Source organism: Apteryx mantelli, chromosome 3, assembly GCF_036417845.1.
Source record: "Apteryx mantelli isolate bAptMan1 chromosome 3, bAptMan1.hap1, whole genome shotgun sequence".
NCBI classification, from domain to species: domain Eukaryota; kingdom Metazoa; phylum Chordata; class Aves; order Apterygiformes; family Apterygidae; genus Apteryx; species Apteryx mantelli.
Window position 1 is genome coordinate 77,383,531 of NC_089980.1, and position 27,544 is coordinate 77,411,074.

Genomic DNA, 27,544 nt, shown 5'->3' on the forward strand with positions numbered 1-27,544 from the left:
AGTTGGCATGAAGAGATCCAACAGGATATAATTCTTTTGGATGCGAGACCTCATTCCTGAGGTCAGCCAAAAGTGGACAGCTGAAGTACCCACAACTGTTAGGTGATGTTGGGGATGTTCTGTGTCTTGCTTTGTTTTTTACTAGTTTATCAATTACCTTACTTAAATAAGGAAGATTGGAGTTAAAGATCCCTAGTACTGAGTATAGCATGCATTGCATGCATTACTATTGCGTTTTGTTTAGAAAACACCGTCCACATAGAAGAGAGTCATGCTGCTACTATCCTTTTTCTGAAAAGCAAGATGGGAATTTACATCAGTCTAGTTGTAAGTACATATTTAAGTTGAAGGCTTTGTATCTAAAAGGTTGCCTTAATTCTTTAAGAAATATAAATGATCATTGTATCTTTTAGAAAAGGAATTATTTACAAGATGTGGTACAAGGGAAATTTATAGAAATTATGAACTAGAAATGCCATCACTAAATCAATTTCAATATATTTCTTAAAAATTGCAGATGAGAGATAGTGTTTTTACCTGCATTAATCTCCTTGAAATTTCTTCAGAGAGAAGAAACAGGGATCCCTTAAGAAGCTTCGAGGATGAAATAAAGGCTGACTGCCAAATACATCAGTATCTTCCCATTCTACTGTTGGCAGCATAGATACTTTCAGCTGATTCTGCTCTAGGATATATTCATGAGGATTTAACTTGTGTGTTTTAGAAGGAAAATTGGCCTTTTGTAAGGAAGTTAGATCTTCATGACCTGATGGCTGAGTAATGCAGAACAAGTGATAGGATTATTTCCTTAGCTCCAATAGTATTTCCTTAAATTGCAGGTAAAAGCAGAATAAGAATAGAATTTGTATAACTATAGTCTATAGAATAGCTGATGAAAAAAGAAATAGCTTACAGAGAACAGTGAGAAAAATACGGAATTCAGTCCTCTGTATTAGAATGAGGATGCAAGTTTCTGACAGAACAGTCCATTCTATACTAAAACTTTTCATGCATATTCACATGAATGCAAAATCTCCATCTCTCTCGCTCCAGTGCAAGAGACCTCATAAAATATCTGACAGAAAGCAAAGGGTTAGCAGTTGCCCTGTGACAGTGCAATAGTCTTGCAGCCCTTGGGAATAGTTTCATGGGGAGTCTGAGTTGAAAAATATACTAATTATGGTAAATTGTTCCATGAAAACGTTAGTTCAGTGCTCAATAGTTGTCCAGAAAGCTAATCAAGTATTAGGAATTATTAGGAAAGAATTAGTGAACAAAGAAGAAAACATCATTCTGCCATTGCATAAATTCAAGGTTCTCTCACATGATAAATAATGTAGGCAGCTCTGGTCCCCTCATCTCAAAAAAGATACAGAAGAACTAGAAAAGGTTCAGAGAAAGGCAGAAAGGATGATCAGAGGAATTAAACAGTTTCCATATGAGAAATGATTGAGTCATCTGGGATGAAAAGGAGGATAAACTTGAGGAGGACATGAGAGAGGTCTGCAAAATTATGAGTGCTGTGGAGAAAAATGATAGGGATCATTTGTTCACTGTCTTTTCTGTACAAGAACTGGAGGACATCAAATGAATCCACCAGGAAGGAGATTCAAAACCAAAAAAAAAAGACTGTTCTTCATGCAACACGTAGCAGCCCTGAAGGAGTCTCTCCCAAAGGAGGTTTACAGGGCTTCTCAGTGAGACTAGACAAACAATTGAAAGAAATCCATTGCAGGTAACTAAATAGACAAACCGTAAAAGGGTCAGGAAAACCCTGGTCTGAAAAAGCACAGAGGCTGAAGGATGATTGATTAGGGAATGTTTCACTAATAGTAAAGATTATCCCTGGTGACCTATATTTCTCCACCGGCCAGATGTGAATTATTTACACAGAATATTGCTAAAGACAATCAAACAAAAACTGTGGCTTCTTTTAATTATTTAATTAATTTTGCTTTCTAAAGCAGGGGCCCCAGAGACTGTTCTGTCTATCTTATATATGGCCTTCTGAAAATCTGATCAATGTAATCTTATCCCTATAATGCATTACAACAGGAATGCTTAACTTATTTGTAGTCTGGTCCCCAGTGCTCAAAGAAAAATTGTTTCTTGTAAACCTGCTCTTATTCATAACTGTTTGATCCCTTTGTCTGGGGCAACTGAATGTACTGAGGGAAAAATCTGGAAATCACTGATGTTACCAGTTTAGGAAAGTGTTCATTGAACTGAAAGTAAAGCTCTTTGGCAACTGGAAAAAAGAAGAAAAGATAGCCTGATGTGACAAGCCAGTACTGTGCTCCAGAAAGAGCTGTGTAATATGTTGTACTGATCAAATACCAATGCATGTTTTCTTTTTGAAAATTTACACAAGTGTATAGCTTTTGTCCAGCCTTGACATAATCTTGGGGAGATAAGGGAAGCAGTGTGAAAGAATGGGTCAGTCTAGATTTTGTGATTCCTTCTGAAAGATTGATACCAATATAAATGATCACATTTCTCTTGCCTACAGAAACACTTCAGCTTCTTTAGTCATCCCAAAAGTATTCTTTCTCAAATAAAAGGAATTAAAATCAAAACAAAAATTAATATAGCACATTACAGTTAGATATGAGTCTAACCTGGAATGCTTCCTTCTCATTTACAGCAGCTCCTTCAAAATCTGCGAGGAACAGCCATCTTGGATCCAATTTTCATAAATAAACTGCATACTCAATTACCCTAATTACTCTGCGTTACTAAGAAAGATGATTTAAGTTCACAGCTATTGAATGCATAGCTACTCATATGTACCCAATTACACTACTTCTGAACTGCATTTTCTTACTGCGGTTAGACCTAATAATAAGTCAGGAAGATCGCAGGGAAGTTCTGTTCTTAAAATAACCTTGGTTTCCATGATAATCTTTTGGGTATATCTTTTGTGCATAATTACCCATTTATTTTTCCTTGTTATATGTCATGTAATTTCACAATGGTGGCATTCGTGTACCACATTTATCCAAATATCAGGCCAAGTTGTTTTTGCTGTTTTTTCAAAAAACCCTTTCTTTTGAAAGGTGCTTCACATTATACTTGCACCTATTTAGAGTCAAAGGCCCTGGGTCATGGCAACAGTCACAGAGGAGGGGAAGCTGAGGGCAATCAGGCTTTGAATGAATATGGGAGCCACCCCCACTTCCAGCTCTTCTGGGGGTGATGGTCGTGGTCTCCTTTGCTGTCAGCTCCCCTTCAAGCTGCACATATTCCTTTCTGGAGGACTGCCTGATGAACAAAGGACAAACTTTTTTTCACCTTTCAAAAAAGACCAAAAATATGAGAGTGCTTGAATAACTATGACGCATATCTCATCAACTTCTGATAGCTGTGCAGTGCAGTGCTACAGTCTTCATGGATATCTCGTATTTTCTCCCTGTCTTTCTCCCCACCCCACCTTGAATGCTTTGAATCTGTATTGTCATGAAATTAAAGATTCAGTGACTTTCTTTCATAATGCAGGTTCTTAAGCTTTTTCATCACATTGGCATGAGATTTTATGTCTCTAGTAGGAGAGCAATTTGGACCTCAGACACCTCAACTAAAGAATTCATCAAATCCTATGAAAAACTAACAAAAAGAAGCTGATGCAGGCATGGGAACACTGAAAACTCTCAGCAGGGCCTATAAATGGTAACATTCACCCCATTTCAGAGACCTTTATATAATATCCTAAGATACCACTGTCCAGCCTCGGCAGCTGGAGTAGCTGGATCTGGGGATACACTACTATCCTTGCGGCAGCTGAAACCTCTCTAAGAAGAGCCTCTGCATATGCCCCCTGCCACAGACAGGGGAAAGAAAGAGGGAGGACTGATCCCTCCACAACCCTCCAGCTCCCTCATGCCAGCTGCAGCCAGCTGTTGGGCTGTAGCTGCCAAAATAAGGTACATTGAGTTATTAGGCAAATGTGCTTCTTGAACAGATGTATTTCATCTTGTCTACGGCTCTTTTTCTAGCATCTTAAATCCCCTTTAAGTCCTGAAATGAGGGCATAAGATTGTGTTTTGGGAGTCATCTGTATGAAAGAGAATTTCGTTGCAAATTCTTGGATTTTTTTTCTTCTCGTAATCTCTATTTAAGTGAGAGCTTTAGGTATTTCAGAGAAACAGCCTGAGAATTAGTATTATAGCTGTGTTGCTGTTGTTGTTCACATTTTAATACTACAGCATCAAGCTGTTTTGTGAAAATGTAACTGATGATTTTATTTGGAAAATTAGTAAGATCCAGGTTTTGCTGAGGGACAGAAATCCACTCTAAAATTGACAAAAGCCTGGTGGTCTAGGTTTCAGGTAAGTACCTTGGAAAGTCCTCATCTGAAATACTCAGGATTGGGACTTCAGCATGGGTCCTTGAACATCAAGCAACCTGTTATTTCTGGCATTTTCATCAGTCTTGGTTTCATTTGGATTCACAACAGGATTTTCTTCTTCTTTAAGCTTAGAAATTTTTTGAAAAGAGTTTCCTGTCTGATCTAGTTTTACTCTCTAATCAGTTCTTTCATTATGAGTTGCCCAAAACTGAGTGTCTTTTTTTCTTAAATGACACATAGGTTGGAGAGACTTGACAGGAGAATGACAACTGTGATAAAAGATTTGGATAATCAGATGCATTAGTTTGAGGGAAAGACAGCTGTACTGAGAAAGGCTCACCTTAGAATGGAGAAAGAAAAATTGAAAGGGAATAGCTTTCTATCATGAAAAGTGATTATATGGAGAATGGAGCCCAATCTGTTTGCTAGCCAATAAAGTTATATTACGGAATTGCAGAATCACAGAATGGTTGAGGTTGGAAGGGACCTCTGGAGATCATCTAGTCCAACCCCCCTGCTCAAGCAGGGTCACCTAGAGCACATTGCACAGCATCACATCCAGGCGGCTTTTGAATATCTCCAGACAAGGAGACTCCACAACCTCTCTGGGCAACCTGTTCCAGTGCTCTGTCACCCTCACAGTGAAGAAGTTTTTCCTCATGTTCAGATGGAATTGTCTGTGTTCCAGTTTGTGCCCGTTGCCTCGTGTCCTGTTGCTGGGCACCACTGAAAAGAGTCTGGCCCCATCCTCTCGACACCCTCCCTTCAGATACTTGTACACGTTGATAAGATCTCCTCTCAGCCTTCTCTTCTCCAGGCTAAACAGGCCCAGCTCTCTCAGTCTTTCCTCATAAGAGAGATGCTCCAGTCCCCTAATCATCTTTGTAGCCCTTCACTGGACTTGCTCCAGTAGTGCCACATCCCTCTTGTACTGGGGAGCCCAGAACTGGACACAGTACTCCAGATGGGGCCTCCCCAGGGCTGAGTAGAGGGGGAGAATCACCTCCCTCGACCTGCTGGCAACACTCTTCCTGATGCACCCCAGGATCCCATTGGCCTTCTTGGCCACCAGGGCACATTGCTGCCTCATGCTTAACTTGGTGTCCACCAGCACTCCCAGGTCCTTCTCAGCAGAGCTGCTTTCCAGCAGGTCAACCCCCAACCTGTCCTGGTGCATGGGGTTATTCCTCCCCAGGTGCAGGACCCTGCACTTGCCTTGGTTGAACTTCATGAGGTTCCTCTCCGCCCACCTCTCCAGCCTGTCCAGGTCTCTCTGAATGGCAGCACAGCCTTCTGGGATATCAGCCACATATTAATAAAAATCAGCTGATTCAAGAAAAGTTTAGGTTAAATTTTTCAGGTGGAAAGGGTTAAGCAAACAAACAATTGACAGGAAAACCCAGTGGTAATCTTGGATAGTTGGTGGAAAGTAAAAGCCACCTCCGACTAACACTTTTTGTGTGAGTAACCATTATAGGCCCAGGGAAAAATCTGAAAAATTTGCTATACATTTACAGCAGCAATCTGTTGACAAAGTTTTATGCAGTGGGAAATAGGGTTTGAATAAAACTGAAGTTTACAGGTAAAAAAAAACCAGCACATCTTCAGTGACAGCTTGTAATGCAGAAGATCAGATAATATGCTAAATGTCATAGAAACCTTTAAAAATGTCAAAATAAAGCATAGTTATTAAAACAAATCTGAGTAAGGAAGACAATTTAATAGTCCAAGAAATGAGCATACCTATGAAAAGTTATTTTGGTCTGCAATTTTTTGTGAGCTGTGTCAAAATGGTAGCACTTAGCATGTAGGTTTCTTTTATAGCACTGAATTTTGTTATTAACATCTCATTGACTATGAGCATACTTATACTTAAAAATGTTTTGGAAGGTATTTCCTCATGTATACTTTTGGGTTTTTTTCAGTTTTGTGTATTTTTATGCATTGAACTGGCCTTCATGGCTTAAGTGGGCATGTTGCCATGGCTTTCAGTTCTGCTCACAACACATGCAGTCAGCCCAGAGGGAGAGATGCATAGCTAAACACTGTGAACAACGCTAGACTAAGTGAGGCTTATGGTCCATCTAGTCAAGAAATTTTCCCAGGGGATAACATAAGGAAATGTTTATCTCAGGAGGTACTTTAAAAAAAAGTTTTTTAAGTTAAGTGAGTTTTTGCTCAGCAAATATTTCATTGCTGTTTTCATGGCTGTGCAGTAGAGCTAGATAAATAATTTGCAACATTTAGTCTCCATGTCTGGTCCTGAAATATCGGTGACAAGACCATAATTTCTTTTAAATATATCCACAGCTATATCCATGCATGTTACTATGCAACATTACATACCAGAGTACATTCACCTGTATCGTCCATGCTGTTAATGGCCACCAAGGCCGGTGATCACCATGGACCCCATCATTGTTGGTGCTGTACTTGTCAGGTGCTGCTGATGCATGGGAGGTTTCAAGAACTGCAACAGTAGAAAATTTGTACTCAGGAGATCTCATCCTTTAGGCTGTTCTTAATTAATGGCCATAGGCTTAGTTTGGTGCCAAAATTTTAGCCAGGATTTTTGTATACAAGCTCAGAGCCAGAACATCTAGCCTAAGAATTACCAGATCTGGAGTTAAAGCACATATTCCTGTGACAATATCGTTGACATAACACCTAATGGTGTTCCCTTAACCCACTACAGTCATTGCCTTGTCTTGATTTTCTTTTATAGTAGGATCAAACAACATAGTATTTTGCATTCTGCCTGAATCCTTTTTTACCAGATATGCCACCACAGCTGCTTATTCTGGCCGTATCTGGATCATATTGTGCCTGGTCCAGTGTTTCTCGCTTCCCACCCTGACAAGACTGCACTGTTGGGTCAATACCTTGGCAAGCCTTAGTGGGAGCAACACACATTGACCAGTGCCCCAGGGGGGCCTCCAGCCTATTTAAGCTACACTTGAATATGCTCCCGCTGTCTGAGCACACGGCACTCCTGTTGGCCTCCTCTATGCAAAGGTGTATGAGATCTGCTCTTTCCAAACAAGTGCACACAGTTTGTGACTGTAGCCAAAGATTTAATGCATTTAATCTAGCAAATGTGCATGGTAATACATATGATGCTGCTTGCCTGACTATAGCACTATATTCATCATCCTGGAATGGCTAGCCTAACAAACAGCAAAGAGCCTGACATACCAACAGACCGGAAAAATATGAAATGGGGCTGAAGAGTGATGTCTGCTGAGTTAAGGTAATTTATAGCAGCTGATATAATGGCACTGGTCTTCATGTTAGTGAGATCACACTGATTTATAACTGTTCAGAGTCTGACCTACATTTGTAATTCCTCTATATTTTATGTATTTAGGTTGGAGAATGGACTGACCTCATTCAGGTATTTGCTCTGTTTTTCACATATATGCCAGGAGACAAAGTTATCATACAACTATTTAAGCTTGCAAATATTACAAAATAAAAGGAAATGTACGCTTGACCAGTCTGCAGCCAAATGGCAATGATGTTCTCCGAGAGCCCTATGTTCTCTCCTAACTGGGAAACAAATAGTATCTGCTGTTCTAATATTGATCTTTCATTCTTCATCATACTTTTAGTCAAGCCTCTCCAAACCAACCAGCAGCTATTCTAACAAAGGCCGAGCCAAGGAACAGGAGGAGGGTAATATATATACCTAGTGCACTCTAGTCCCTTGACTACCCTCACTGATCCGTTTTAGTAATTCTCTTTGACTCTAGTAAACTGTGTTGCTGATGGCAGTGGAGATTCAAGCTAAGCTCTTTAGAGTGATGCCAGCAGTTTAGCCTCAGCCTTTATGACAAAAGTGGTTTTTCAGTTACTAGTTCACTTCACTCACTTTTTAGTTCACGTCTTGATCTGGTTTTCTACATTTCTTTATAGGCAATAAGAAGAGAAAACCCTGATGTGAGACCTGTCAGGACACTAGTCTAACCAGGGCAGCTGCAGGGCACTGCCATAAGCCTGTGGCACCTCGCTGGTGCTTCCTTCCTCCATGCACATCCCACCCTGCTGGTGAGCCTCTGTGTGCATCAGAGGGAGGTGAAGGCCTGGAGAAGAAAAGAAGTCTCTTCTCATCCTCCCCTTTGGCATGTGGTGCATGCCGCAGAGCCCTGGCAGAGCAGGATAACTGTATTTAGGGAAGCATCAAACTGCATCTGTGGCCAACCGTTATGCTGGGTGAAAGTACAAATGTACTTTGCAATGCACTTACCTAAGACAAGAATGATATTACAAACACATTATAGTGGTGAGCATTTTCTGGTTCTTCTTTTTACAGCCGGTTTATAAAATTACCAAAGACAATTGCATCAATTTTGACACAGTGAAAATCATTTAAAAGAATTAATCAGTTAATAGCTTTTTTGGCTCAGGAGATATGTTTTTTATACTAGACATTTTGGCCACAAAAGCATTGGCAATTCTGGTTTTCCAAGCCACTTCTTTCGAGGTGAATGGGAGTTTTGCCTATAGGCTACAATGGGAGTAGACTGAAGGCATTTTTTGCGGAATTAGACAACTGCCTACACACCTTGACTTTGCCTACCTCCCCTTATGACTCCAGTGTGAACTCTTCTCAAGTTATCTCACAAAGGAAAAGAAAATCAAAACAGGAGAAAGCCTGCTTTCCTCAATAATTAAAACAATGAGTTTGCTTCTGGCTCCAAGATAACTTGCACAGGATGGTCTCCAGGAATGAGAAAGGAGGAAAAGAAAACAAAAAAATATTTTAGAATAAAATTCTATAATGAGCTGCACATTTGAATCTCCAAAATAACACAGAAGCTGCTATGAAATTGTCAACATTTATTCATTTTACAAAGTGCTTCTCTGGAACTAATAAAGTTAACTGTGTACAAAAACATTAATGCTGGCTATTAAAAACCTTTAATGATAACCACTGTAAATTACAAAAGCAGAAACAGTTAAAGATAATAGCTGAAGCTGCTTTACTGGAATTCCTATTCCTAATTTTTTTGAGGGCTTGACAAAGGGTGTGAGTGCTGAGGAACATTGCAGCCTGAAAGCTGGCTGTATGCCACTGCTGGAAACCACAGGATAAAACAGACAGTAGTTATTTAAAAAAGGGGGGGAAAAGTGTGGGCCATATCCTCAGCGGGTATAGATAAAAATAATTCTACGGAGAGCAGAGGGGACCCGGCCCATGTGGCTAAACCTTTGTGCTTGGGGGAACGTTTGAATGGAGCAGAATGATACACAAGGGCCTTTTTTTCCCTTCCAACATTTTATCTCTCTTTCTAGCCGGAGTCATTTCAGTAACTATTTCCTGTGCCTCATACTCCCTTTTCCAAAGACTCATTCATGTGAGCAAAAGCATTTATCCTCTAAGCTTCAATAAGAGGTAAAGTTCTTCACATCCAGTTTTATATCTGTTCTGTTTACCTGCTTCAACCTTCCCTGTGTGGTACTGAATCTCTACTGTCTGTGTGTGAGCTGTACTTGGGTAGTAGTGCTGTAATTCACTTTCCTCTGCCTGTGGTTCCTTCTGCCTTTCATTGTCAAATTGCCATTTATTTCATCACTGCTAAGCACAAAAAGCCAAAGTGAACCTTAAATATGGACCCTCTTAAATGTCCTGAAGTGGCTCATTTTGAGTATAAACACTGCAGACATTTTCCTTCAGCACTTTATATTAGAATCTGTGGTGCTCATGATTTGATTTTTGAGATGAAAATCTCCTACTGAGAATTAAAGGACTCTTGAGTGTTTGACATGCGAGTCCTATAATCAGATTGAGATAACCAGGATGTAGAAAATAGATATAAGTAATGCTTGCAAAGATCACTGCAGTCCCCTATTGCCAATGAGATTTTAATCACATTTAATTGTAATTTCCCTGAATCTCTAATCTTATAGAAAGCATACACATAGGATATGGCCTGTGTTTTCATATGTGTTCATCCTAGGATCTCATCTTCTCCTGTTGAAGCTTATGGAAAAAGAGCCTACTGACTAAATAGGAATAGCAGTCTGGTCTTTTAGAAGGAACATAATATTGGAAGATGAGAGGTTTCTGATTTTGCCACACATTTCCTGAGAAGCCATTGAATCTCCTTTTGCCTCATTCTCTTTGCATGATCCTCCAGCAATAATCAAATGTATAGCTTTTATATAGAAAACATTTAGGTGATTTTTTTATAATATTTTTTCCATCTTTGATTCTCAAGTTGTTTTCTGAGGAATTTTGAATCCCATAAGTAGTATACGAACCTTTTGATAACCACCAGCAAAAAAGTGAATTACATGTGGTTTACAAACCTGCCATCCTTCTTCAGTGCTTGCCTCTCTTTTTCATCAGGGACATTGTGTTCATTCTTTCCCGAGATCCCTGTCTTGTCTCCCTTATTCTCCCCCTTCTTTTGTGACTTGTGTGACTCTTGTGTGACTCTTCTGTTTCTCTCTTGTTCCCATATCCATTCTCTGCCTTAAGCCCCCTCCTCTTTGCTTTTGACATATATTTCTTTTTCTATTCCTTTTTCATTCTGCTCTGTCTTTGTTTCTGTCTTTTTTTCTGTCTTTTTTTCTGTCAGTGCTAAATTCTAAATTCTGTTTGAAGTTATTTGGTGGGCACACTGTAAGTCAGCATATTTTTCCTTTCTTTTGCTTTCCACCCTTTTGGTCATTTAAGCAGCAAAATTGCTCAAAATGAAGTGAAACTTGTGAGATTCCAAACCTCTGAAGCAATGTCTGAGGGTAAGAAAAAAATTAAAATTTCCCTAAGGTTTGTTTAGATTAATCTTTTGTAAAAGACTTCAAGAAAGGAAGAATTCTTAAAATGAAATCTGTAGGTACAATTCCTGTTGCACTGCAAGCTCTCCAGGGGGGTTCTTAGCCCGGGGTCAGTTATCAGATAACTTCTTGTTGCATGGTCAGAGAATTAGAGTCATTACAGTAATAATAACATAACTTAAATTATATTTTAGGAGAATGAAGCACTGAAATGATTTGCTGAGGGAGAGTATAAAATCTCCATTAATGATAGTTTTAAAAAATAGGTTAGATGAACAATTGTCCAGAATGGTTTAGGTGTGACTGATCTTTCTTTTCCCCAAGAGAAGGAACATGGATTAGAAAACAGAGTATCCAATCCTACATTTGATGCAAATTCTTGGCCATAATATGCATCCTTCATTCCCTTTTTCAGGTAGTACCTATGGCTGCTGCATGAAAGTGGAAGGCAGCTGCCTTTGCTGAAATGTCTTTCTGAGACCTCTGCTAGTCTGGGATCTATCTGGAGGAGATGTCCACGGGGGATAGACACAGAGAAATGGTTTCATCCCTCTTCATCAGCCCCAGGGAGATTTCCAAAGGGAGGTGTTGTTTTTGGCGGAGTATCTTTCATGTAGAGGCATCTCTCGCAGGAGGACTGTATCTGTAGATGGACAAGAATGTTGCAGTAAGCTGCAGATTTGGGTGTATGCCTGTTTGTAAATGAACACTGGAATAGTCAGAGTTGAGTTCCCTACGCAGTGGAAATGTATAGCATCTTTCTTACAGTAGTATCAGCTGTAATAGCTGATTTTGATGCATAGGTATGTGGAATTTTAACAAAACAAAAACAAAACTCACATTAGTGAGTTCCCTTCTTGACTAACCACTGCGAGATCCTGCCGATAACAATGAACTCAGGTGCCTCAGTTTACTACAATAACATAACCTTTCTCTTGTTGTCACCTTAGCTGATGGCCTATTGTTCTAAAACTAGCTGTTGTGTCATAACTCCTAAGAATTAGGTTATTTAAATAGAATCTGAAAAGTCTTAATATGCCAAAAATGAGGATTAAAGAAATAAAAAGGAAAAAAAAAACCACTAACTGCCATCTTCTTTTGTTTAGCTTTCTTCTTGTTTTGGATGGATCTGAAACTTCACGTGGCAGTGTAGACAGAAGCTTAGAGTTCACACCTACTGAAGCACCACTTACGGTGATAACACTGTATGAATAGATATTTTAAGTGCAGCTTATGCCAATGCTGTCTTAATTTAGCCTCTGTTATTGCCATGTTGCTATCATTAGATTAAAACCAGATCCCCCAGAGCGCTCTCAGTGAAGTGGTCAAGTTGATTGAGTTCCAGTTAACTGAACAAGCTTTCCAGTTCAGTATGGCAGGAATAGAAGCCTTGGTAAGTACCATTAACTACTATATCTTAACAGAGACAACAAGCTAGTTCTTAATTAAGCAACTAACACAGGAGCAGAAGAAACATTTTAAATGGACCCTAGCTTCTTCTATTTATTAAAACCTACATTATGTCTGTGGTGATGACATAAAATACTCAGGAATGGAAACATTGTTCCTCAAACGAGCACTTCTCCCATCTGTTCTATCACATTAGCCTTTCATGAAACAACAGAATAAGACTAGAGAACAAAATCCATTGTACTGTTCATATAAATTAATTGCATTCAGGAACACTATGTACCACCAGAAATCAATGAACTGGTTTCATTAATGGTCAGGCTTTCAGCTTTCTGCCTTTTGTGATTTGTAGCAGCTTTGCCAAAGAACAATTATATTTATCAAGCAGAGCACACAGAGAGGAAGAATATCATGAAAAGTGGAAAATCCCTGCTCTTTGAAAACTTGAGGCATTCTTCAAATTTAGCAACTAATTCAGGTACATGAGTGCTACAAGTGGGACATAGGCAAAGGTTATAGTCCGACATGCAGGAGGACAGTCCCCAGAACTCATGCCTCACTCCCTAAGCCCTGCAAATACCGGAAAACTTTCCTTGGAGTCCAGCGTGCTGCCCAGAAGTGCCTCTGTGTTGGTACTGCAGTGTTCCTCAGTGCTTATTTCATTCTTATGCCAATTTATGACTGACAAACTGGTCACTACCTGCCCTGAAACCCTATCTGGCAGCTATGTGTAGAGCACACACCATCAACAGCATTTGTACCTAAGGCCTGTCACCTGCTACCATTTTCATTCAAAATATGGCCTGAAGTGCTGGTGCTACTGCCTGGGTCTGTTTTTGTGTGTTTTCATAGTGTCTACAGCACTCAGCCATGGCCCAGGAAGTCCTTAGCCTGATGGAACTCGGTCCCACATTTTAAACTGGAACCACTCTTCCTGCTAGAAGTACCCAACATGGAGATGCTGAGGGTCCTGGGAGAGGCTGGAGTTCAAAAACTCTCTTTTCTCCCTGCCTAATTCTTGCAGAATGGCTGTCTGATATCCCTTTGTGTTTGGGAGCCTCTCTTAACACCAAGAATTCAGGGAACTAGGTGTCTGAAAGTCAGATATGGAGACTTTCAGGGTCATCACATCTTTCCATCTGTGGATCTGATCCTGAGTGACTTCATGAGTGTGTGAGTGTGCATGAACATGTATGATGAAAGATGCTGAGACATTTTAGTTTCAGCACTGCTAAAGCCATCTTACCTCAGCTAAAGCAATTCCAGTGAATAAACAAAATAGTCAGTTTTCAGGGTTTAAAAGCTTAAGATAAAGAGCTTCCAGACCTTGCTCACTGCCTTCATTAAGACTGATGAAGTTAATAAAGTGATCAGGATTTGATTTGATCCAGAATTTTCTTCTTTTTACCCACTCCCAACAAGGACATCTAGTCTTAACTCCAGCCTCAACACCCAGAATTAAGTTTATCAAAGACTTGGGGCTAGCAGAAAGCAGATGGGGACCTCAGATGGCCTCTCCAGTCCTGGACGCATGTGGGACCATGAGGGCACTGTGACTTACAGACCGATGTGCCCTGAATGGAGCAAACTGGGGAGAGCTGGCAGAGCAGGTATTGTCAGCCCCACTCCCAGCAACTCTGGAGAGGCAAACCCTGCCTCCGTCTGTGGTCCCCTTGGTCCAGTTTTCTTCTATTTCTCTTCAGCCTGGGCAGTCGCAGGGCTGCTGAAAAGTGGTGGGTAAGGATGACTGGCCTGATCAGACAGGCTGCTGTTTAGCTGTCTGTTGGGTATGTATGTCTTTCACACCTCTGCTGCCCTGCTGAAACTGAGGGGATCCCCCTGGGATAGCATTTGAGCTCACCATCGACAGGAAAACTAACTTATAAACCTTGCAAAACCAAAGAGAAGGTTTAAAACACCATATATCTTTTTCTTTTTTTTTTGAGCATATAACATCTTTAATCAAAGTACCATAATAGATTGCTGAGGACTGTCAAGAAAATTATGCCACATAAAAAGATTTATATAGATGAGTATTTCTGGACTGTCTGATGAGGCTTACAATGTTGTCAGCATACATCAAGAAAAAGGATGATGCTGAGGCTTAGTTATCAGCCAGTAGAGACAATAGTCAAATACTCTTCAAATCTTGATTTTGTGTATTTTCAGATGAAATTCAGCCAGTTAACAATAAATATTCCTTATTTTACACCTTAATGGAGCTTTTGAATTAAATACCCCATTAAGCTGAATGCTAAAGGAATTCTGTGGGTCAGACTATGAACCATTTGCAGATGAATACTTGCTGCAGGTTTGTTTTGAATCCTGCTGAAGTTAAAAATTTCTTTCCAGTTACTTCAGTGGACTTGAGACTAGGCACCTAAGTAGTTTGATTGAAGTGGATGAAACAACTCCATGGTAAAGGACTACCATATCATATGAGAAGGTATTTGAATGTCTCATCCAACAAATAGAGCCATAATGGTTATTAACATCGTAAATGTTATAGAATTAAAAATCAGCTGGCACTAATTTGACAAGCTATTTTTAACAAAATAAGTGGATATATGGCTGGCTCCAAAGAACATCAGTTTGCCAGTGTCTCAGCTGTTATATTCAGTGTCACAGAAACATTTCTATATAATTTGGAGTCCACAAAGGACTCACTTTAAATTTCTATACATATGTATCCATATATCTATATATATAAAAAATTCCAACTATCTCTCAATTGCCCACATTCAGCTGCAGACTTTTTTGAAACATCCATGGCTTTTCGTACCATTCTGTCAGTTGCTGTCATGCAGGTTTTTTCATCTCTGCCTTCAAGTGCAATATGTCTTTTATTTATACAGAAATATGAAATCAGTGGCAGTCTGTGAATTAAAATGTTACTCACTGGGGGAAAAAATGACCTTCTAATATAGACTGATGGAACAACTATCAAAAACTTAGAAGAATTATGTTCACCATTTTCTAAACAATAACAGTTTGAACTGATTCTAATATTTCAGTGTTTATAGATAAATTTCATGTATATTTCCAAATCCTTTGTAGAAGACCAAAGAAAAAAAATGTAAGTGCTGATAGATGTTTAATTGTGTGATGTTAAATGTCATTATTCTCTTCCAATTTCCTGTCTTTTGAACTTGTACACATTTATGGCATGACTCCCTACTGAGTAATGTAAATAACTATTCTTTACGATTATTTGCAAACATAGCCATGAGGGGTTTATTGTTTTTGTTAATGTTATTGTAGAAACACTTTAAAGCCCTATTAGAGATCAGGATCTTTTTGTACCAAAATCTATTCTCACAAGATATAAACAGTTTTATTCCAGAGAATTCATATTTGACAGACCCAGGGTAGAGGTTGCAAGCATTTGGTCATCAAAATAAGAAGTAAGAAAAACAGCCTATCATCAAGTTTTCACTGATCATTTGTAACTGGCTCTCTTATACAAGCTAAAAAGCTTACAACTCTGAGAGATTTAAGGCAAAATTGTTCTCGTAACTCCACAAATTATTCCTAGAGAGAAATATGTTAGATAATGATCTATCGTTCTTCTCCAGAGAAGAAGTCTGAAGCCATCTTTCTTCATTAAACTTGTTGTTCAGTACCAACCAGACAGCGATTTATTACAATGCTTACAAAATACCTCACTATACTTTCTTACAGAAAATTCAGCAAAGATAGCAGGCTTATGAGCCGTAAGAAATGTTTGCCAAAGTAAGGAACTCTGCTAAGCATTTTTAAGTCCATTTAAAATGCTTCTTTTTCCAAATCCAGTCTTAACAGACATTTTGCATTGCTGCAAAAAGGCTCCAAAATATTCTTGCTTTTATAAAATTTTGCCTGAACTTCCAGATATTCAGACAATATCATAAAGAAGACAGAAAGGCCGCTTCCCTCATACTGTTTCTTCCCTTTCTGGGAAATGTTTATCTTCTGTTTATTGAAATGACTTTTTTTTTGAGGAGGGCCTTAGCTGTTGCACACTTCACAATAGGCAGTGGGTGAATTGTACTGCCTCTGTGAATATTCTAATGTTACATGTCCAGGTGAAGAAGCTGTAGGGCTTATAAAAACAAGCTTTAATACCTCGTTTGTGGGACATGGGGGCATCAGAACAAAGCATGATTCTTGTATACTTCCAGAAATCAGAAGAACAACAAAGTCTATTGCCATCTGGTATGCAAAGTCTGATATCGCTGGAGCTGAAACGGAGGGCAAAATTCCCAATGCCGTGTGTGAGCAGGATGGGACCCTCAGGAGCAGCGCAGCCCTTGTGCTTGTCACACTAAGACAGACACAAAAATTTCAAAAGGTCAGGCAGGATTTTAGAGGCATAAATTTTTCACAAACCTGTGCCACATTAGATCCCTGTTGCTAGGGAAGTTATACCAAGCTGTGCATGGAGCCTACAACTGCTGGAAATTTCTTCCAGCTCAATGTGATTCACAGACGTGAGGACTAATAAGAACATAGTGTATTATTAAAAATACCAGCTTGACAGGGCTCAGCAAGTGCCCATAGCAAGTGTACCTCGGAAATAAGGAAAACGCCTAACTCCATTAACTCTCTGCTTCTGAGCCTTCTTACTGCTCTCAGGAAAGAGGCAGAGAAATTAACATGATGTTGAGATTTTAATGAGAACAACTAGAGGACTAATGAAATGCTAATGAGATCAACACAATCTAGTGTGTCACTGCAGGCTCTCAGTCCTTTCAAGCTCAGTAAACAAAATAGCAGCTATTAATTTGCCTGAAGTGGATTCATAAATTTAGCAATGGAATTTAGACAGCGTTCAGAAAATGCCCCCTGTTCTTAGTAGTGACACCAAATCTTGCTTTTCTTGAAGATGTTTCCCAAAGGTAGAAGCAAGGCCTCAAGTTCTCCACCTACCATGGATTTGCTAACGAAGGCTTTGGAGCTGTTCACCACAAGCGGGCTCACAAGTGACTAAGGAGCTTCCACGTCGTTTCTACTCAGGCAGCAAGTGAATTTGTCAGGAAGCCACTAGACAATAAACTGGGGGTGGATCACAGGTTGTAATGGAAAACATCTGGTACAAAAAGGAGATCAAATCACAAAACTGAGGACATGGGTCTGGATTTCTGACAAGAAAGTGGCACCCTTAAAAACAAGAATGGGAGAGCAGTGTTTGTGTCCAGGGCAGGGAGAGAGCCTGGACTTGCAAAAAAAAGGCCTCTGTGACTAGAGTGTCTTCCCTGGGAAGCTACCAGAAATCTTTAAAGTGCAGCAAAGTGCAGACATGGAGGAAAAAACAGCCAGTCAGGGCACTCTTCTATAGCAAAAATGAAACAGCTTGCATGAAAAATAAGATGCAACTTTTTCTGTTTCTCTCCCTGCATGGGTGCAGGAAGCAATGGCCAGGAAGCACAATGTCACCCATGTGCTGGTAGGCGAAGGCTGGGGGCTGGCTGCACACCAAGGGCGTTAGCTTCACATCCCACCAGCTCGTTTCTCTGTTTGAGGCTTAGACAGAGGCTTGGAGACTGATAAAGGTAACGTTATAAATATCTCCCCTTTCATGCTACTCTTTTTCCAGTATGTTTTCAGTGCTCAGGCCTATGGGGAGCCTTGAGGAGAAGGCTTTTCTTTTCTAGAGTGACTTCACTTTGGGCCCAAATAAGCTGTGTCATAAGACAAGAAAGCTAAGAAAGGCAAAAGTAGGTTGAAACTGTTTTTAGAGCTCTGTGATTCAAAGGTGATCTTTGTCTTACACAAGACAGAACAAGTTTCAAGTTGTTCTGTTCTGCATCAGCTTTTTACAAGCCTCAGTAGCCCATTCTGGCCCTCGGGGATCAGCAGGACACGGGTCAAAGACTGCCACTCATCTCCCTTCCAGCAAAAGGAGTTGAATCCACAGAGGAATAATTTAAGTTTGAGTTAGATCTTTCTCCTGGTACAGAAACAGCCACAGGCACTATAGGATATGTCCAAAATTATTATTCTGCTTTGCATAATCTGATTTCTTTATGCGTTGCTCCTGAAACACCTGATACATGAACTTAACTTTAAGTCAGATTTCACTGGTACTGCTCATCACAGGTATGTTTAAAAGTTTTAGGCCTTAATACAGAGGACTAATAACAAGTTCTTCTAACTTGGAAGGTAATTCCTAATTTAGCAGGTACCAAGGTTACCCTGACTGACTAACTGTCATTTGGATCCTCAGTTTACAGCATCAAATTACTGGCTCCAAATATTTGTTCCAGTCAAATTTCTTATTTCCCACAGGGAGAAAAAAAATACAGGGATAGAAAATAAAAACAGTCATTCAGCAGCTTCAAACATATTTTTACCTTGAATCTATCTTGGTCTAGGTTTTAATTTTTGTTCTTCTAAGAAAGAAATCTCTTTCCCTTTGAACACTTCTTTTCAGTTATACATATATCACAATAATTTAGCATATATTTCTCTAATCTTTGATTAATGTCTTATGTTTTACTTAAATACCCATTAACATGAAATCATCACAGTAATTTTGATTGAATCCCCATATCACTGACATACTGTTAATGAAAACATGATTAGCATCTGATGCTTTCAAGGGATGAATTGCTCTAATGTTTGGATTCTTTCCTGTCATGATAGACTCTCAAAGTCTTTTAAAGGAGGAGAAAAAAAAGCATTTGGGCTTCCAACCAGATTCTTCTGGTTTATGTGCAGAGTCCTAAGTTGAGTTAAATGCACAATTCACAAGATTTAGGGATTTAGGATGTGGGTGAATGATGTGCTGAGGTCTCCATCTGACATGCTGACCAGCATTATTTTATTATTTACTTTTCCTCACCCATTTGTACTTTTCAGCCTCTTGTCTTCTTGCTGGATTTTAAAGAGTTTGAGGGATTACCTTCTATGGTAACACAAGTAACAGATTTTGCCTTCTAAAATTCACCTTCTAAAACAAATGTCACTTTCATTTATATGAAACCACATGCAAATTATATCCATTCTATGGATGTTCTTTTCAACAAAGATAGTCCTCCATATGCTGTTGCTGATTTAGTTACCTGCTGTATTAAAATAAGTTTTAAGTGCCAGAATTCAGAGACTGAAAGTGCCTTGGTAGTGCATTGTAGCAAAACTTTCAAGATCCACTGCAAATCTCAAAGGCAGCCTTGAACATGGCAAAACATAATACTTGCAAAGTCCTTTGTTCTCTCGTGTAAAATGAGGATAGTACTGACTTGACAGAACTGTGCCATAAGACTGAATTCATCAGCATTTGCAAATACTTCAGGAGTCCAAAGTGAAGTTCACTGTTACTTTCAGATATGTTGATCTTTTCCTATCTTTTCCTATTATTTTATCTTAACTAGAATAATGCAGTGCTAACAGTGGAAGAAAAAATTCTGCATGAAATGTTCTTTCACTGCCTTTTTATTCTCATCATGATGCTATATTAGCATCTTTGTCCCTTTCCTTATGAGTCATGTAATGTGCTTGGACATATAGGTCTGATGTCATCTGCCCAAGCTTGTGCAAAGATGGAGAAGAGGAGTTCATGGAGAGCCACATGCTGCAGTTGCTGACAGTGCAGTGTCTGTACAAGTGAACTGAGGCACTTTTGCTCTGAATGCAGATTAGGTCAGTTGCCAAAGTTGTCTCATGATACCACTGCTGCCACTTTGCTACTGTTGCTCCCTCCTATCATGTAGACTCAGCTTATCAAATATCAATGAGGGAGTACCACTGTCTCAGACAGAGAAAAGGTCGTTATTAGCCAACTCTTGACCCTGCTCTGGTTGACCCTGACCCTGTTTTTTTTCTTAAGTGTCATGAAGACTGACCTGTGTTTTCCTTTGGGTGGTGTTTGATATTCAAAGCACAATTTGTGCCATCTCTGTGCTTTGCCTCGTTCAGCATAGTTGATTCCATCATGTATTTACAAGGCTTTGCACTGTTTTTTGCACTTTGCACTGTTAATTGAATGAAAATTACCTGAGGTTCAGTTTGTCCTCTGTGCAATGTAAGGTGACTTGTATCCTGTGATTAAAAATATGGCTCTTGTTTGCTAAACTTGTGTTTTTCTCCTTTGTTAATTATTAGGATGACCACTTCATATACCCATCATTGTGGTTCTGAGACAGAATTCTCTCATGTACATTGCTTGCCTTCAGCATGTGAATTGTCCTACTGAAGCAAAAGTTTAAGTAAGTTATGTTTATTTTTAATTCAATATTGGAGCTATTTCCAGCCTATTTGTATGTTGTTGTGAATGAGTGATGATACGATTTAACTCCTCCATACCTCAATTTACACATCAGTAAATCAGATATTCTCCATCTTACACGGTTCACATCACAGTAATATCTTATCAGTGTTATTAGAAGTTTTATGCAGTGTATAAAATGTGTGGGTCTCAATAGGGTCACCTGCATTTGGATATTTCGTTGAAAATTAATTGTTAATAATAGAATTGAATTTCTCAATAATTCTATTGTTTTAAAAATACTGAACTGTTTTCCTTGGTCTACAGGGTTTTGCTTGGCCTGTGCAGAGAATGGCGTACTAAGGCAACCTCTGAGAGTTAAAAAACAGTCAGTTGATTTAAGCAAACCGTAAAGGTAGAGAACAGAATGGAGAGACAGATTAAGCTGGAAGATGAGTGTAGAAGTTGTCCTGGAACAGATGTGACTGGATTCTTGTCCTTTCTTCATTCTTCATGCATTCCTTGCAGACTTATTGCAGCCCTGGCCAGGCATAGGTTACTTGTTCTGCTAGTGAACATGCAAGGCAAAGGAATGATTACTTCTCCTTTTCACATGGGCCAAAGACCATGTGGTCGCCCCTCCCAAACACATTCTTCAAATGTCCTAGATCTCCTAAGTACAAATCTAGCGTCTAATAAGACAAACATTCGATCTGTGGAACAATTCCTAAAGGAAAAAAGAAAATGAAATTTAGAAAGTAAATCCAGCTGTAGTTCAAGCTGAATCAGGAGGAAGAAGGCAAATTAAGAAACAATAGTGTTATTCATGTAAAGTTTGGTCAGATCAAAGGCCTACATTTTAGATTGCTTATTTTCTAAGGTCCTCTGTAGCCAATGGAGAGAGACAGGTACTGCTCTAAAGGGAACCATACATCCCTAAAATCAGTGCCTAAAATATCACCCTTTTAAGATATCTCTCTCTCTCTCCCTCCACCAGTGGATCAAGGAGGATGTCCTAGAAAATTAGTTTCTACAAATGGTTTGACTTTTGAATGACTGCAGTTAGATAAGATAAATTCAACCAGAAGACTTCAAGGAAATTAGAACCTGATCACTTACTTGCATCAGGATTGCCCAGGCAGACAGTCATTTTAATTGTTGTTCTATGTTTTGGTTACTGTTACAGTGATAATGGAGCAAGTTTCTCCTTGGAAGAAATTCCCAGATTATGCTTATGACAAGTATTCTTACAGGACAAGCATTGCATTGCTAATGAGCTGGGGGAGAACAAGGTGTGATTAAACTAAAGGGAAAAAAAAGAAAGGTATGACTGTGACAGGTGTTATTTTTCAGAAGTGTGGTAGATGTGCTGTGTTTTTATGGGAAAGTTAACATCCAGATATACTGTTTACAAAATATTTTCCACAATTTTTTTTTGCTAGTTTCCAGTCTTAGATACAAAATTTGTGGTAGCTCCTTATTTAATTGCTTTTTGCATCAGACTTCACTCATTCAGAAGAACAGTACAGTCAGACAGAAAGTGGAGTTCACACTGCACATTGCCTGGCTTGTAAAACACAAAACATGGAAGAGGAAACCTATGCTGAGACTGTCGAAGATGTAGCTCAGAGCTAGAGTAGCCTTTAAACTACTTCTGTACCCTTCCAGTCTGGTGGTGTTCTTTCACATGAATAAATAGTATCATCTAGATAAAGCCTGAGAAATTAAGCTAGGCCCGAGAAATCTTGAAAGCCCTGAGAATTTAACTTAGAAATTCATCAGGTCTCTAAGGCCAGCAGCACTGTTTGAAGTCTCTTCAGCTGAGGTGCCATATCCTTCCTTAACCTGCTGCTCTTGTCCCATTCTCATCAGGGTCCCGTCTTGCAGCCTATGTTAAGAGCCTCTCACAGTTTTTTGCTTTGTGCTGGAAGATTGCTACTGAGGCAGAGCCCCATCATAGCCCCTGTCAGGGGCCTGGAGTCAGGGTGCTTCTTTCTAGATTAAAGAGATCAAATCCAGTGTGAGATTGGAACAATGCTCAGAGTCATTGGACACGTTCCAGACTCTACCTAACAGTGCATCTCATGTCAGACCTGAATTAATCCCATTCATTTCATTAATCTCTTTTTAACTTAACCATTTTGCCCATAATGCAACGATGAAAGGTTATAGGTTTGCTGAGAATTAATATCAACCAGATTTCTTGAAGAGTTGCAGTGATAAATATGAAAAACTTGACTCTATCTTTTGATTGAAGAACCCTTCAGGCTAACCTTCCTGCCTGTGCCTGAAATACAGCAGGTGTCTGCAGAGTGGGGAATCAGCCCTTCATCTTCACACAGCACCACCGTGGCGAGCAGGTAGGCCCAGCATAGTAGGGACAGATTGGCAGGCTCCAGGGCCATTTTCACTACTCTCATCAAACGAACAAAAGAGGGGATATGTTGATTTTGATGTCAAGCCTTCCCTTCGAGAGCAGTTCAGCAATTAGGGTGGCAAGGTGGAAGCAGGACCAGCATGGTACGTTTCAGGGGTAATAGAAATGGGCAGCACAGGGTCATGCGGCACTTTTTAATTGTTTTCTACCCTGACACTCTTTCTATTTTTAGATGTTTTAATTTCCTGCAATCTTTACATAGTCACATTTGGGCAGGTCAACAGACTGTTTTGAATCAAACAGCTGTGCTAATTTATTGCACTGTTTAAAGCAAAGCTTGAACAGGCTCAGGGACTGGAGGTACTGGTGGGTACAAACGAGTATGTTTCTCCACTTGGAATGAAAATATCCACAGCAAGCAGCAGACGGGCCTTTCCAACGTCCAGAGGACGAGGTCACTTTGGGGCAATTTGGCTTCATCTGTGCACAGAAGCAGTCAGGGACCATGTGTGAGCCCCACGCAGGAAGGGACAGTGGGGAGGTCACCCCCATGACGGCAGGGCTGGATCCCTTGCCCAGCTTTGATGCTGCCCTGCTCTATCCCTAGCAGTGCCACTGAGTGAACCACAGCCATCTCCCATTTCTATGCTGCCCCAGGGGCTGCTGGGACTCCCGGGGGTAATTTGGGCAGCACCAGAGGGCTGTCTTGGTTAAGACGGCAGGTTTCCGCCTCCTGTGCACCATGGCTCTGTGGGACCAACCACCTCCATGTTATTCCCACTTTCTCTGCCCTGCTTCCTTGACTAGACAATGAACATTTTCTTGCCTAAATCCTGCGCCAAAGGAATTTTACTAATATGGCCAGATTTAAAAGGACATAACAGAAGGCAAAATGGACCCTGTATGGGCTGGAGCTCCCATATTCTCACTGTGGTTCATACTGTACAATTGAGGCCAGAGCAAATTAGAGGATTCAGGGAACTGTCCTAAAGCCTCAGAGGAGGTAAGACTGGTTTTGAATTCAGCACCTCCTGGTGGTTAAGGTCACTGCATTGTTATATTGTAATTCTGCCTTTTCCTGACCAAAGGCACAATCTCAAACACATTGTTCTTCTATAAATTCTTTTTTCCACTTGGAAAGCACATCTGGGACCCCAAACATATTTATTAAATGAAAAGCATTAGAAGTGGTAAGCCATTATCCCCTTGTGAACTGATATGGAAATATATCTATATGAAATAAGTCTACAGAGGAAGCTCAAAGGAGGCTGCGGTCAAGACCAACGAATATTTTCTCTTAGTTTGGGTTTTCTTGTCATTAGAGTTTGAGATTAGTCTCCTTTTGCAATTCTCACATCTGAGATTGAATCTTCTAAAAACATCCCTTGAATTTCTACATCACGCTTCACTGAACATTTCTACCAAGAGCCAAGAAATCAAACTACAATTGCCTTTCTAACCAATCTAATGGCATATGAGAGATCTTTTAACTGTATTTACCTCTTCACAATGACCTAACTGTCCCTGACCTGAAAAGATCTTAAGAGAAATGTCCGATTATCCTTCTTGATAAATAAGCAGCCCTTTGAAACACAAGGCCCAGGTTTCCCCTCTGGCTATTCTTTTCATTCTAGTGCTCCCAGGTTAGAAAGTAAGGTATTTTAAAAACAAACTGGGCTGCAATAAATATATGTGTATGTCTCTGTGTGTGTGTGTGTGTGTGTGTGTGTGTGTAGCTGTTTCTGCAAGGTGACATCCAAGAATGATGTGTTCTGCAAATGTATATTGAAAATAAACAGTGTGAATGAGTCTCTATGTTGACAAAAAACAGCAAAGCTAGATAGAAAGAAAGTTTTTTAAAAAGGAGAGGGAGAGAGAAAAAACAGGAAACAGGTGGCTTGTTCCAGGCCTGTCAAGAACATTTTGGAGACTTGAGAACATGCACTCCCCTGCTTGGCTGAGTGTTGTTTCTGTCTCATCCCCTGAATCCTCTTTCCCACAGCTTTCTTCTGCCTCCTGCATATAACCTTGCTCTCTGCTCATTCTCTTTCTTCCCTTGGGTAGTTCTTATCATTTGATTGACCATCTCCAACCTTTCTTTTTCTTGTGTCAAATCTTCCTGGTTTGCAAATGCCAGCTGCTAATGGATGATTACCCTCCTTCTGCACTCATCTTCCCCATCCTCCCCATTCTTCACCCCAACCAACCAAAAGTCAACAATTTTCAAGTGTTTTGCTTTGTGGTTGAAAATGCTACAGGTTCTGCTTGACAGATTGACAGGATTGAAGAATACAGATGCTCAGGGCAATCATGAGCAAAGATATGGTCTTCCTCAGCTTACTGTGACAGTGTGCTCCTTTCCCCCCCCCGATGTGCTCTCTCTCCCTCAACTTGACCTCCCTGTAAACAGCACCTATGTAGGGGCTAATTGAGCATGTGCCTACTAAAGCCTGTCTAGTATGCAGATATGACTATGAGTCAGTCATCTCCCCCCCCCCATGAATAGGGGGCAGCCCAGAGCCGATTGAGCTCTCCTGTGTGGCAGCAGGCTGCACTGCAGAACCTCCTCTTGAACACGGACGCCTCTCAAGATTACTCCTCGAGGTTGAGAAAGATTCCACGACAGATCCTCGGTAAGTGATTAATAGCATGCTGAACTTTTGCGAACTTTGCAAAAGTTTGCTGAGTTATATCTCTGATTAATTGTGCACATAATCCCTTAGACATAAACCGTTGACCAAGTCTGAAACTGGGATCAGATGCAGCCATGCCTAGGCTCCTCTCAGAAGGAGTTTAGAAAGCAAGGGAGTCCTTTCCAAACCTCGTGATTCAATGAGAGGGTCTCCTTCGCACATACTCCTTTTGACATGAACCGTTGACCAAGTCTGGGACTAGAATTGGATCCAGTCACACCTAGGCTCCTCTCCGAAGGAGTTTAGAAAGCAAGGGGGCCTTTTCTGAACCTCGTGATTCAACGGGAGGGTCTTTGTTGAGCGTGCATCCAACCCTGTCCTTCATGCAGTAAATAACTGAGTGAACCTTGCCAATCAAACCTCGTTAAGTTGTTCTTATTTACGATTGAACTTTGTTAAGTCACTGTCTTACTGCAATAAACGTAGTGCTGCTTCCCTCTTATGAGTGAAGTGCATCACTCCTTTCGCGACACTTACCCATCTTCCTTCTTCATCACTGAAATAGATATTAATGATCTTTTCCTTTGATTTTAGTAAGAGTAGCACTGAGTTCCTTGGACTGCAGCTAGTCAGCTGAAGTCAATGGGAGTCTTACTGCTGACTTTAATCAAAGCAGGGTAATGTCCCTCTTTCCTCATCTGCGTTTTGGAAATCCAGTGCATTTTTACTATGAGTATTACAGTGAATTTCAGGGTTGACAAACAGATTTCTTTAAGCTTTTCCTTGCTAATTAGAGGTTTAGTCCCTAAATTACATATATACTCCCATGTTTACCTCAACAAAACCTCTACTGTACTTCATTAATTCAGAAATAGTGATTTCATGTCTCTATTCATATTACTTAAACATAAATGAATATACATGCGCCAGACAGCATTGTGCAGTGAGTTCAGTGCATCCAGAACACATTAAACTCTGAAGCATTCTTGCTATTCATTTATGCACGTGTAGTGTCTGTCTCTTTGGGATTTCCAGATGTCTGGAGCCTGGCCAAAGCTACTTTTTCATCAGGGCTGCTGGACAGTAGGAAACTGCAGACAAGTGGCCAAGGCCCACTTTTTTTGTGAACAAAATTTCTGGTTTGAAAAGGAGAACTTATTCAGGGAAACCCAGATGTATGGTAGCCCTGGACAAGGTGCGGATATTTTCAGTGTAACAAAAACAGATTAAAATATATATCTTCTACAGAAAACCAGTGGGACATGAGTGCCAAATTCCTCTTTGAGCCTCTCAAAATCTTCCCAATTCTCATTTTGCCTTGGCTTCGTTATGGCTCCTTTCATGATGCCTATTTGGCCTGAACAGCCGCCTTTAGTAAATTATTTCCTTTCCTCTTCATTGTCAAGACATTTCTGAGTATCCAATTGTGCAATACACTTTAAAGCTCTTATGCTTACATCTCTCTGTATGCTCATCACTCATTCTGCTTTGTTGGCTTTGTCTTCTCCTATGGCTTTATGTTTCTCAGAAGACCAGTAGGCTGTTTGTTATTGACCAACCACTCACTGCATGATATGTGTATATGTCTTTGTAGTACTGCTGTATAAATATTTGATATGAGTTGTGCATTACTTTATGAAAGTACAATTGATTAGGCAATTGTTTTGAAATCTAAAGTATGCCTACATCAGTCCTAAATTTTTTTTCTAGAGATCATGAACACATTATGGACTGAGCTTAATTCATGCTAAAAGCAGCGCGGTCTGAGGTAACATTCGTGCTCAGAATTTTTGTGATGACTGAATATGCGT

At 40.0% G+C, this 27,544-nt stretch overlaps 1 long non-coding RNA gene across 2 annotated transcripts in view; it reads left to right on the forward strand.

The window, feature by feature from the left end:
* The window catches only part of LOC106497945 (uncharacterized), a 42,948-nt gene that overhangs the window by 8,401 nt on the left and 7,003 nt on the right, over positions 1-27,544 (forward strand). The window contains exons 1-2 of one of the 2 annotated variants that reach the window (XR_001294868.2): positions 18,033-18,069; positions 20,621-20,724. This is a non-coding gene — a long non-coding RNA (uncharacterized lncRNA). Of the gene's footprint in view, positions 1-18,032; positions 18,070-20,620; positions 20,725-27,544 lie in introns of those variants that run through there. The other variant, XR_001294867.2, reaches the window with a different exon arrangement.